Raw genomic sequence first — 10,577 nt, forward strand, 5'->3', positions numbered from 1 at the left:
TAGAGAGTACACCATATGGGTAACAAGCTCTTCCTCTGTACACTTAACACTACACATAACACATCGATAGAGAGTTTACCGACCATTACTGGGGTAACAAGTTCTCCTCTGTACCTAACACTACACTTAAACACATATCGATAGAGAGTACCGACCATACTGTGGTAACAAGTCTCCTCTGTACCTAACACTACACATAACACTCGATAGAGAGTACCGACCATACTGGTCCGGTGAACAAGGTCTACTCTGTACACTAACACTTGAACATCATATACGATAGAGAGTACCGACCATAGCTGTGTTGGAGGTTAAACTAGCCCTCAACTCTGTAGCACTTACACTAGCACTCTAACACATTTCAGAGTAGAGGACGAGTCAACCCGACCATACTGGGGTAACTAGCCTAGCCTAACACTACACTTTAAAACACATATCGATTAGTGAGATACCGAACACACATACTGGGGTAACTAGCCTACTCTGTACCCTAACACTAATCTTTAAAACATAATCAATAGAGTGTTTTTTTTTACGGTACCATACTGGAAGGTAGGGTGGGCGGTAAACAAGTCTCCTCTGTATATGACACGCACACTTAACACATTATCGATAGAGAGGTACCGACCATACTGGAGGGGGTAACAAGTCCTCTCCTCTGTAATCCTTAACCACAACATTTAAAAAATATCGAGTTAGAGTTGTAGCTCCGACCATACTGGAGGTTAACAACCTATCCTCGGTACTGAACACTATAACCACCGTCTAATAACACATAATGCGATCATTGAGTGGAGCCAGACCATGGCTGTGGTAGGCTAGGCACTACTCTGTACCTAACACTACATTCTCTTACAGCTAAGTATCGATAGTGATTACCAGACCATACACTGGGGTAAACAAAGTCCTCCCTGCCGTAGCCTATCACTATACCATAAAAACATAAGTCGATATACGAGATTACGACCATACAGGCGGGGTAACAAAGTTCTTCGGCTCTGTACGCTTAATCTCTACACTTAATGAGCATTATCGATAGAGTAGTACCTGACCAAGCTATGTGGGGTAAACAAGTATCTCTGCTACCTCCCTGTGACCCACCAACAACTTACAGCTACTTACCCATATCGATAGAGAGTTAACGACCAATACTGGGGTAACATGGTCTTCGCTCTGTAACTCAACACAACTCTTTACACATTTCAATAGAAGAGGTAGCGCGTCCATAGACTTGAGAATAGATCAAGTCTCCTCTGAACCTAACACTCACGTACACTTAACACATATTCGGATAGTGAGTAACTCGTCCAATTCTGGGGTAAGCAAGGTATCCTTCTGTACCGTAAGCACATAGCAGTTAAAATCATATCGATAGAGATGTACCCTCGACATACTGGCGGTAGACAATTCTACACTCTTGTACTCTGACACTTCACTTAACTAGCGATAACTAGTAGAGAGTGCCGAGCATAACTGACTAAGCAAGTCCTATCGCTGCTGTACCATGACAGCTCCAGGCACTTAACAAGACATATCTATAAGAGAGATATCTCAGACCGATAGAATGGGGTAACAAGTCTCCTCTGTACCTAACACTACACTTAACACATTATCGATAGAGAGTACCGACCATACTGGGGTAACAAGTCCTCCTCTGTGCCTAACACTACACTTAACACATATCGATAGAGAGTACCGACCATACTGTGGTAACAAGTCTCCTCTGTACCTGACACTACACTATCACATGTCGATAGAGAGTACCGACCATACTGGGGTAACAAGTCTACTCTGTACCTAACACTACACTTAACACATATCGATAGAGTGTACCGAATACTGGGGTAACTAGCCTACTCTGTACCTGACACTACACTTAACACATATCGATAGAGTGTACCGAATATACTGGGGTAACAAGTCTCCTCTGTACCTGACACATACACTTAAAACATATCGATAGAGTGTACCGAATATACTGGGGTAACGAGTCTACTCTGTACCTGACACTGTACTTAACACATATCGATAGAGTGTACCGAATATACTGGGGTTAACTAGCCTACTCTGTACCTAACACTACACTTAACACATATCGATAGAGTGTACCGACCATGCTGGAGTAACTAGCCTACTCTGTACCGAACACTACACTTAACACATATCGATAGAGAGTACCGACCATACTGGGGTAACAAGTCTACTCTGTACCTAACACTACACTTAACACATATCGATAGAGAGTACCGACCATACTGGGGTAACAAGTCTCCTCTGTACCTAACACTACACTTAACACATATCGATAGAGAGTACCGACCATACTGGGGTAACAAGTCTCCTCTGTACCTAACACTACACTTAACACATATCGATAGAGACTACTGACCATACTGGGGTAACAAGTCTCCTCTGTACCTAACACTACACTTAAAACATATCGATAGAGAGTACCGACCATACTGGGGTAACAAGTCTCCTCTGTACCTAACACTACACTTAACACATATCGATAGTAGAGTGTACCGAACCATACTGGGGTAACAAGTCTCTCTCTGTACCTAACACTACACTTAACACATATCGATAGAGAGTACCGAACATACTGGGGTAACTAGCCTACTCTGTACCTAACACTACACTTAACACATATCGATAGAGTGTACCGAATATACTGGGGTAACAAGTCTCCTCTGTACCTGACACTACACTTAAACACATATCGATAGAGTGTACCGAATATACTGGGGTAACGAGTCTACTCTGTACCTGACACTACACACTTAACACATATCGATAGAGTGTACCGAATATACTGGGGTAACTAGCCTACTCTGTACCTAACACTACACTTAACACATATCGATAGAGTGTACCGACCATGCTGGGTAACTAGCCTACTCTGTACCGAACACTACACTTAACACATATCGATAGAGAGTACCGACCATACTGGGGTAACAAGTCTCCTCTGTACCTGACACTACACTTAACACATATCGATAGAGAGTACCGACCATACTGGGGTAACAAGTCTCCTCTGTACCTAACACTACACTTAACACATATCGATAGAGAGTACCGACCATACTGGGGTAACAAGTCTCCTCTGTACCTAACACTACACTTAACACATATCGATAGAGAGTACTACGACCATACTGGGGTAACAAGTCTCCTCTGTACCTAACACTACACTTAACACATATCGATAGAGAGTACCGACCATACTGGGGTAACAAGTCTCCTCTGTACCTAACACTACACTTAACACATATCGATAGAGTGTACCGACCATACTGGGGTAACAAGTCTCCTCTGTACCTAACACTACACTTAACACATATCGATAGAGAGTACCGAACATACTGGGGTAACAAGTCTCCTCTGTACCTAACACTACACTTAACACATATCGATAGAGAGTACCGAACATACTGGGGTAACAAGTCTCCTCTGTACCTAACACTACACTTAACACATATGAGTACGACCACCTACTAAACTTAACACATATCGATAAAGAAGTCGAGCATACTGGGGAAACACTAATATCTCTGACCCAATAAGTTGGACAGAACCGGCCAAAGTTCAGTGAGTGTTCGATATCTAAATAAAACCCTGATTAGAGCCTGGCACACCGACTGGTTCGATATTCCTCATACACACCACTTTATCGCACTGACCACTATTTAATCTATCAATCAATGCTTTTACCGCATACATTTTCCATGTGATTAAGATCAAAGAAATGGGCAAAAGATATACAAGATGAAACAACATTAGGTTAGGTTTGGTTTGATTGTGTTTTATTTCCTATTAACAGCTCTGATGGAAGAAAGGTAGAAATTAGTGAACTCGAACTTGTTAACTAGAGATCGTTACTTCCGGGTTTGACAACAACTCTCACATTTTTGATGGAATGAATAGATTTTTTTCCGCAAGTTTTTTTTGAACACAAAATGGAACCAAATCATATAATCATAAAATTGAAAACAGAAATTCAAGACATATATTATTATAAGTCCTATAAGTAAACAGATATTATAAATGAAACCTTGAATATTATGGACATAAATTACATATATTACATGAATAACAGGTGAAGCACAATTTTAATCATCTGCAAGGTTTTCACAATGTGGCTTGACTCTAATTATGGTGAAAATGAATATATACCACTATATTTTTATCACGACAATCACACAGTGCATAATATTCTCTAGAGCATCGATCCCGGGAGGTAACAGGTTCTGTCCCCTGGCCGAGACACACCAAAGTCTATAAAAGTGGCAGTATCTGCTCCTTCTTAGCACAGGGAGTAGGACGACTGGTTTGCCCGTTGTCAGTATAATGTGACCGGGTGAGATGAGTTGCTTGGTGTTTCCGGCGGCATGCTTCAGTGATATAGCATTATCAAAAGGGCAACAACACTATACAAGAAGACACAACATGAATATACCGCAGTCTCCCACAACACGCACTTCGCACTTCATACACGCTATGCTCCACATTACATGGGAGGCCGTACTTACATGACCATAGCTGTTAATAGGACGCTAATTAATCAAACAAATCTTTGTTGGTACTGTAAAGTAGGGCTCTAAACATATAGCATATATGGCTCTTACAATAGGATTAAAGTTACAGTAATTTTTTGATGAAATAACCAAACCTGACAGTTTGTTGAAATTGAAATAAAATGTATTAAGAAACGTGTATAAAACAAGAACAAACAGAAAAGCTAGCTTTTTTAGAATGACAAACAGGCAGCTTTGGGGTACTAAGATGGATTGTATTTGCAAAATAAAAAATAACAACGATAAACATTAAAAGATTCAAATTATAGTAAGATTCTAGCATACACCATACAGCTTGTTAAGAATTATGTAGACGATCGACTGTAATCACGACCTTACTTATTTATTGATATAAATAATAAAAATAAATGGAAATAATAGGGACATTTTAACAAAGCCCAATGCACGTGCTGATGCACGTGTTAATTAGGCGCTATGTATTATCAGATTGTTTAGAAATCGATTCCTTGACATCGATTTGGCTTCTATTTCATGATTTCATCCTATGTATAATTTTGCTTTGTTGGTATAGCGGATACTGATTTCATTTCATATGATTTATTTGATGAAAGCTACAAATGCGGGACTTCAAACACCTCTAAAGCCTTCATAGTGTATGGATTGTCCCGTCCAATACCTTTGGTGACATACGTGTACTTATGTTGACGACACGGACGAGCAAAATGATCGAAATAAATGACACGAGTAGAACTGATGTAAAGTGTCCTATAGGGGGTTAGAAGTATGCTGCAGTGGGGTGGCACTATAATACTGATAGCAGTTCTATGACACCACAGCGGGATCAACACTCAGCCCTACAAAAAAACTATTTTACATAACTTCCTTCAGGGTGTGATCGTCATGACCTCATACCCTAAGCATTCAATAGGAGAATTTAGTAATATCCAACCATATTCTGACAAGTTGTACTTGCTCGTATGATGATCATACGTGTAAAGTGAATGTGGATGGATATAACACGTTTAGGATGGATAAAGTGTATTAGACATGCTCTTTGATTTCTGTACAATCTGTACAACTCATATTGATCTACAAAGTACACGAATAACCGTGACGTCGGTGCAAACAAACTAGCTCTTTGTCTCTTAGTCTTTTAAGGATAATGAAATTACAGAAGAAAGATGATATCTTACAATTATATCTTTTTAAATTCGTTCCCATCATGATTGTTTATTTCGTTTTAATTTCAATAGTGTTTGGTGTCATCATCTAGAGTCATTAAGAGCCGTATCTCTTTCCTGTTAACGAGATATCATCCTCGCATCCTCGATGCTCCAGGGGTTCCGATCAATTACGATCTCTATACCCATGACTATCACACACTTAAACTGAAGGCAGTTCAGAGGAAACAATCTGAACAAACTACAGGCCTGCAAAGATTTCCTTTGAAGGGTACAGATAAAGCGACGACCAACTTTAGAGCCACATAGTCAACCACAGTGTACCGTTATACAGCTCTTTGAGGAACATCAAAGGACTAAATGACCTGATCTGTTCTGTTACCTCCAGTTTTACTATGAAATAGTCCAGGGGTGTAGAGATCGTAGGTGATAGGAGCCCCTGGAATGTCGAGGATGTCATCCCCGATACTCAAGAGGTTACTATTACTGACGTTATATCCACCTCGCGGCAATCACGACACTTCCTTAGTCCTTATTCTGATTTATCGTAGTTACTCCCTTTGTTTTACTCCATTAGTACTGACGGACAAAAATGACGGAGCAAAACGAAGGATTCTGATACATGTAGATCAGAATGAAAGTCGTAACATACAATGGAAATAAGCCTAACAATGTACACTATCAATATTGTATAGGCTGGTATGTGCAGAAGTCAGCAGATAGCGCATACGAAATTACAATCTACAGTAACAGAACAAACTAACGTGAATTTGCTTTAGAAACAAAACATGTTTCTTCTCTAAGGAACAGTTGAGCAGGAACAATAAACAAAAACAAATCCCGTTTAAAGGGGAGTTCTCGTGTATGACAGACGCCTCTAGTTTCCTGTATACCACCGAAGGAAATTAAACTCGCTCTGGATGACATACACCCTATCAAATTAAAGTTCTTATTTCCTCTGGGAGTAATTTTTAGCGACACCTATTGAGAGAATAACTGGCGACGTCTTCTGTTTAAATGAAGCTGATGGGATATGAATTGTACACGTTTTGGCTATCAATAATGCATCAGGTGAGCGATTACCTGTGTGTGTCATGTGTTTTAGTCGATAAGGGAAGCACGCATCCAGCCACGTTTGCTTATCCCTATTGTTGGGCACAATAGCTAAATCTTTGCTTTGTTTAAACAGACAAAATGATCATGTTTCTACTGCTACAGATAACAGCTCAGATGCCTTTGTCTATTGCCATGCCTATCGATCAGAACCCTACAACCTAGTGGATCGCTTCAATCTCTTATCGATCTGATTCCAATCCTGAATTAACAAACAAATAATTCAAGGAAGATATGCAATCTGCAATATGTTTGTTATTAGATTCGCCTACCCACATGATTATTTGTGTTTGCAAATCCTTAGGGTCATTCGAGGACGGCTTTAAAGGATTTAGGAAACAATATACAAAACATAGCATACTTATATGTAAAAGACAAAATCACGTTTGTATTTTCTTACAAATTGATAAAAAAAAATTCTAAAAATAAGTTTGTTATTGTAACATAATCCGTAGATTTTGTTGATTGCAAATCACTCTTGTTTGAATTATGGACACTTTAAGACACATTAAACCAATATCCTGGATTTCCTGGCCAATTTTACCATTGTTTTCTCAAATAACCAACAACAATCTGTAGACAAAACACGTTTATCACAACAACCAACGAATATGACATTTATTTACATAAACAACAATGTTAAGAGTTTATATTCTACTAAATAAGACCAAAAACGGTTTTTTTTATAAAAGCTTAATTAGGATATGAATATTTATGAGGAACCAAGGGTAACTGAACTACTAAGTAAACAACACTGCCACCAGTGGGATATGCTGTACTGAAGATACGTACAAGTGCCAATGTATTTTAGCGTTTTCTTGGAATATATTTTTGTATATGTATTAGAATACTAGTATGCTTGTGCTAAATGAAAGTTCTGTATGTCATTGTATCATCGCTCATTTTTTTTATTGCGGCAAAATAAGTAGTAGTTTAAATGAATAATCATGACGTAATTCTCCACTGTGTAGATATGCTAATTACCGGCGTTAATAACCACCTCCCGATCTCATAGTAAATAAACTGAACTTCAGTAAAATTATTTTTGCGATATACGATTGTTCGCGTAATTTCGCGAGAAGGCTCAAACGCGAAAAGAACTATTTCGCGAGTAATGTAAATATACTTCATTCGCAACTCAGAGCTGATAATCAGTATATTTACATGATTCGCGAAACATTTCAAATATATGTATTACCTGTCTACGTTAGTTTCAAAATATTAGCAAATATCTTCATTCGAAATCAAGAGTTGATTATAAGACATTCGCGAATATCTTAATTCGCGCTCAAGAGCTGATGATAAGACATTCATTCGCAATCAAGAACTGATGACATTCACGTAAATGTTTACATGAACGAAAGCACGGAATATTTTAAACGCAAAATTGAAGCCGCTCACAGTAATAATGCCTTCTGTTGTTGATCTCAATCATACTCAGCATTGATTTTATACCTCGAAACTTTGTCTACCAGTGTTCTGTTGAGTCATTTCAGTCAAGAAAACAATAGCATTGGAAAAATATCCAACAGACTTGTCATCTGAAGTCAGATCATCGACGGATGGAAAAATATAAAAACTTACAACCAAACAAAACTTGGTGGATAAAGTCCGCCTACATTCTTTTCCCCGTTTTTTAATGAACATTAAAGTATTGACATACTTCTTGCTTATATTGAAAACAATATCTCGTATAACAGCCCGTATCTCTTTTTCCCTTGGTAATATTAAAATATTAGTAGATTAAAGTCCAATGCATTTTTTTAAATACCCTAATGACTCTCTGCGGCTGTATATATAAAAGAAAGATTTCTAGTTCATATGACAATGCTAGAACAATAGATTTGTAGGAGGTATATGGTGTAACATGATGTCACTATGATTTATAAATGTTTCAGTGAAATATAATGTGGACATTTGTTTTCCACCGAAATTTTTTTTCTAACCGATAATAATGGTATAGCTACCTGGTTAGGACAAGACAACCTAGGACAAGGTGATAATGTTATAAATAGATAGCTTTGTCGTTATAACAAGATAAGCTATGACGTCATAATGATATAGACAAAATGACACGCATAGGCTTCCCCGTAATACACAACTAAAGTTCCATATGATTATTATTATTATTATTATTATTTTTTTTGGGGGGGGGGGGGGGGGGGGGATTGGACACTTGCTAGCTACTGATCCTAGGTCCGTAGTTTTTCTCTGCGTACTTAAAAACTTTCTTCAACCTCCTTAACTCCTTAACTAAACCCTGCACATTTTTAAATGACCCTGACAAACTGAGAAATGGACTGGTCGTACTGTATTTGCTTTGTCCTAGTGTTGGTAACTAAAACTTGAAAACTCCGGTTGTCAATCTAAGAACCTTGAGAACAATACATCTTACACATGGAGACCTGATGTTTATAAATTGCAGATCACTTGGCGACAAAATCAATAAACAAACGCCTACTCTTTGAATAACGTCAACAGGTTAATTATCTCTCAAATAAAAAAAAATATTGTTGCACTTTATAAACCTTCCATTCTGGCGTTATATAGGTTAAACCTTCATGTGTATTTACCGCTGGGTCATGTAGTTACTGTATATTACATTATATGAATTATAAATGACTAAAGTTGATGAAAAAAGGCTCGTGATATTATCGCCCTTTCTAAACCAGATTAATAATTACAATGCAATTAAGGGTTCTGTAAACACTGAACAGACGGGATGACGCATGATGATAGCGATACACTAACAATAGCGATACACTGTCATAAGCTGACAAGTAAGGTTATTTATAATGATAGGTATTTGTTTAATGAAGTTATAATTAAAAGCTGTGAAGCCGATGTATTCATTTTTATCTTCATATAAGCCATACTTACTAGTATGACAGAAAATGCGACTATGGTATACTTTTAAAGTATCATTCCTTTCTAAGTTCATATTTCTTTTTTCCCTTATTTATTGACTTAATATTATTTAAAATTCAGAAATGTTCCTAATTGTTATCGCTCACACAAAACATTGATTATTTAAATGGCACACATTCAATATTCAGTTCAATTCTGTTCTTTTCTTGGAACCTTACGGGTCATCAGAAAAGATGCATGATTATATATAGTGCGAAGTGCAACCAAACTTAATTCGTGTATAGGGTGTTTCTTCTTTGTTGCAAAATGTATTTATTCTCTTTTCATGGCCATAGCTATAAATATTCCTGAATTAGATAATTTATTATTATTTCTTGTTTCCAGAGTTGAAAAATTTGGCCACACTAGGCTTATCGTGATTCTTCTTTTTGTTAAAAATTTGCTATCTGATTAATAATAACATTAAAAATTAAATATCATAATTATCACATCATATACATTTTCGATTTTGTCTTTCGATATTTCTACCAGTTTCTTAATTTAATTTATTAAACGATGGTTGAATTTTCAAACATGGTACGAATAGCTTTATGGCTCATTATTGACTTCGTCCCTCTTTGGTTTATTTCGCAAACACTACAAGATAATTATGTTGTAATTACAATAAAACTATATCGTAATAACGAGATAATTCTGCTGTACTTCTCTCTTTGTTACGGTGTAACTCGGTATCAAGAGATTGTTTTATGGTTATTTCGACACAATCATCTCCCTTTTGGGATAATTATAGTTTTCTCGTAATAATAATAAAAAATATTCAGTTTTTGTTATCTATGATGTGATACTATTCGGCTTTTGTAGACAATAGGACTAT

This window comes from Argopecten irradians, chromosome 14 (assembly GCF_041381155.1).
Source record: "Argopecten irradians isolate NY chromosome 14, Ai_NY, whole genome shotgun sequence".
NCBI lineage: Eukaryota > Metazoa > Mollusca > Bivalvia > Pectinida > Pectinidae > Argopecten > Argopecten irradians.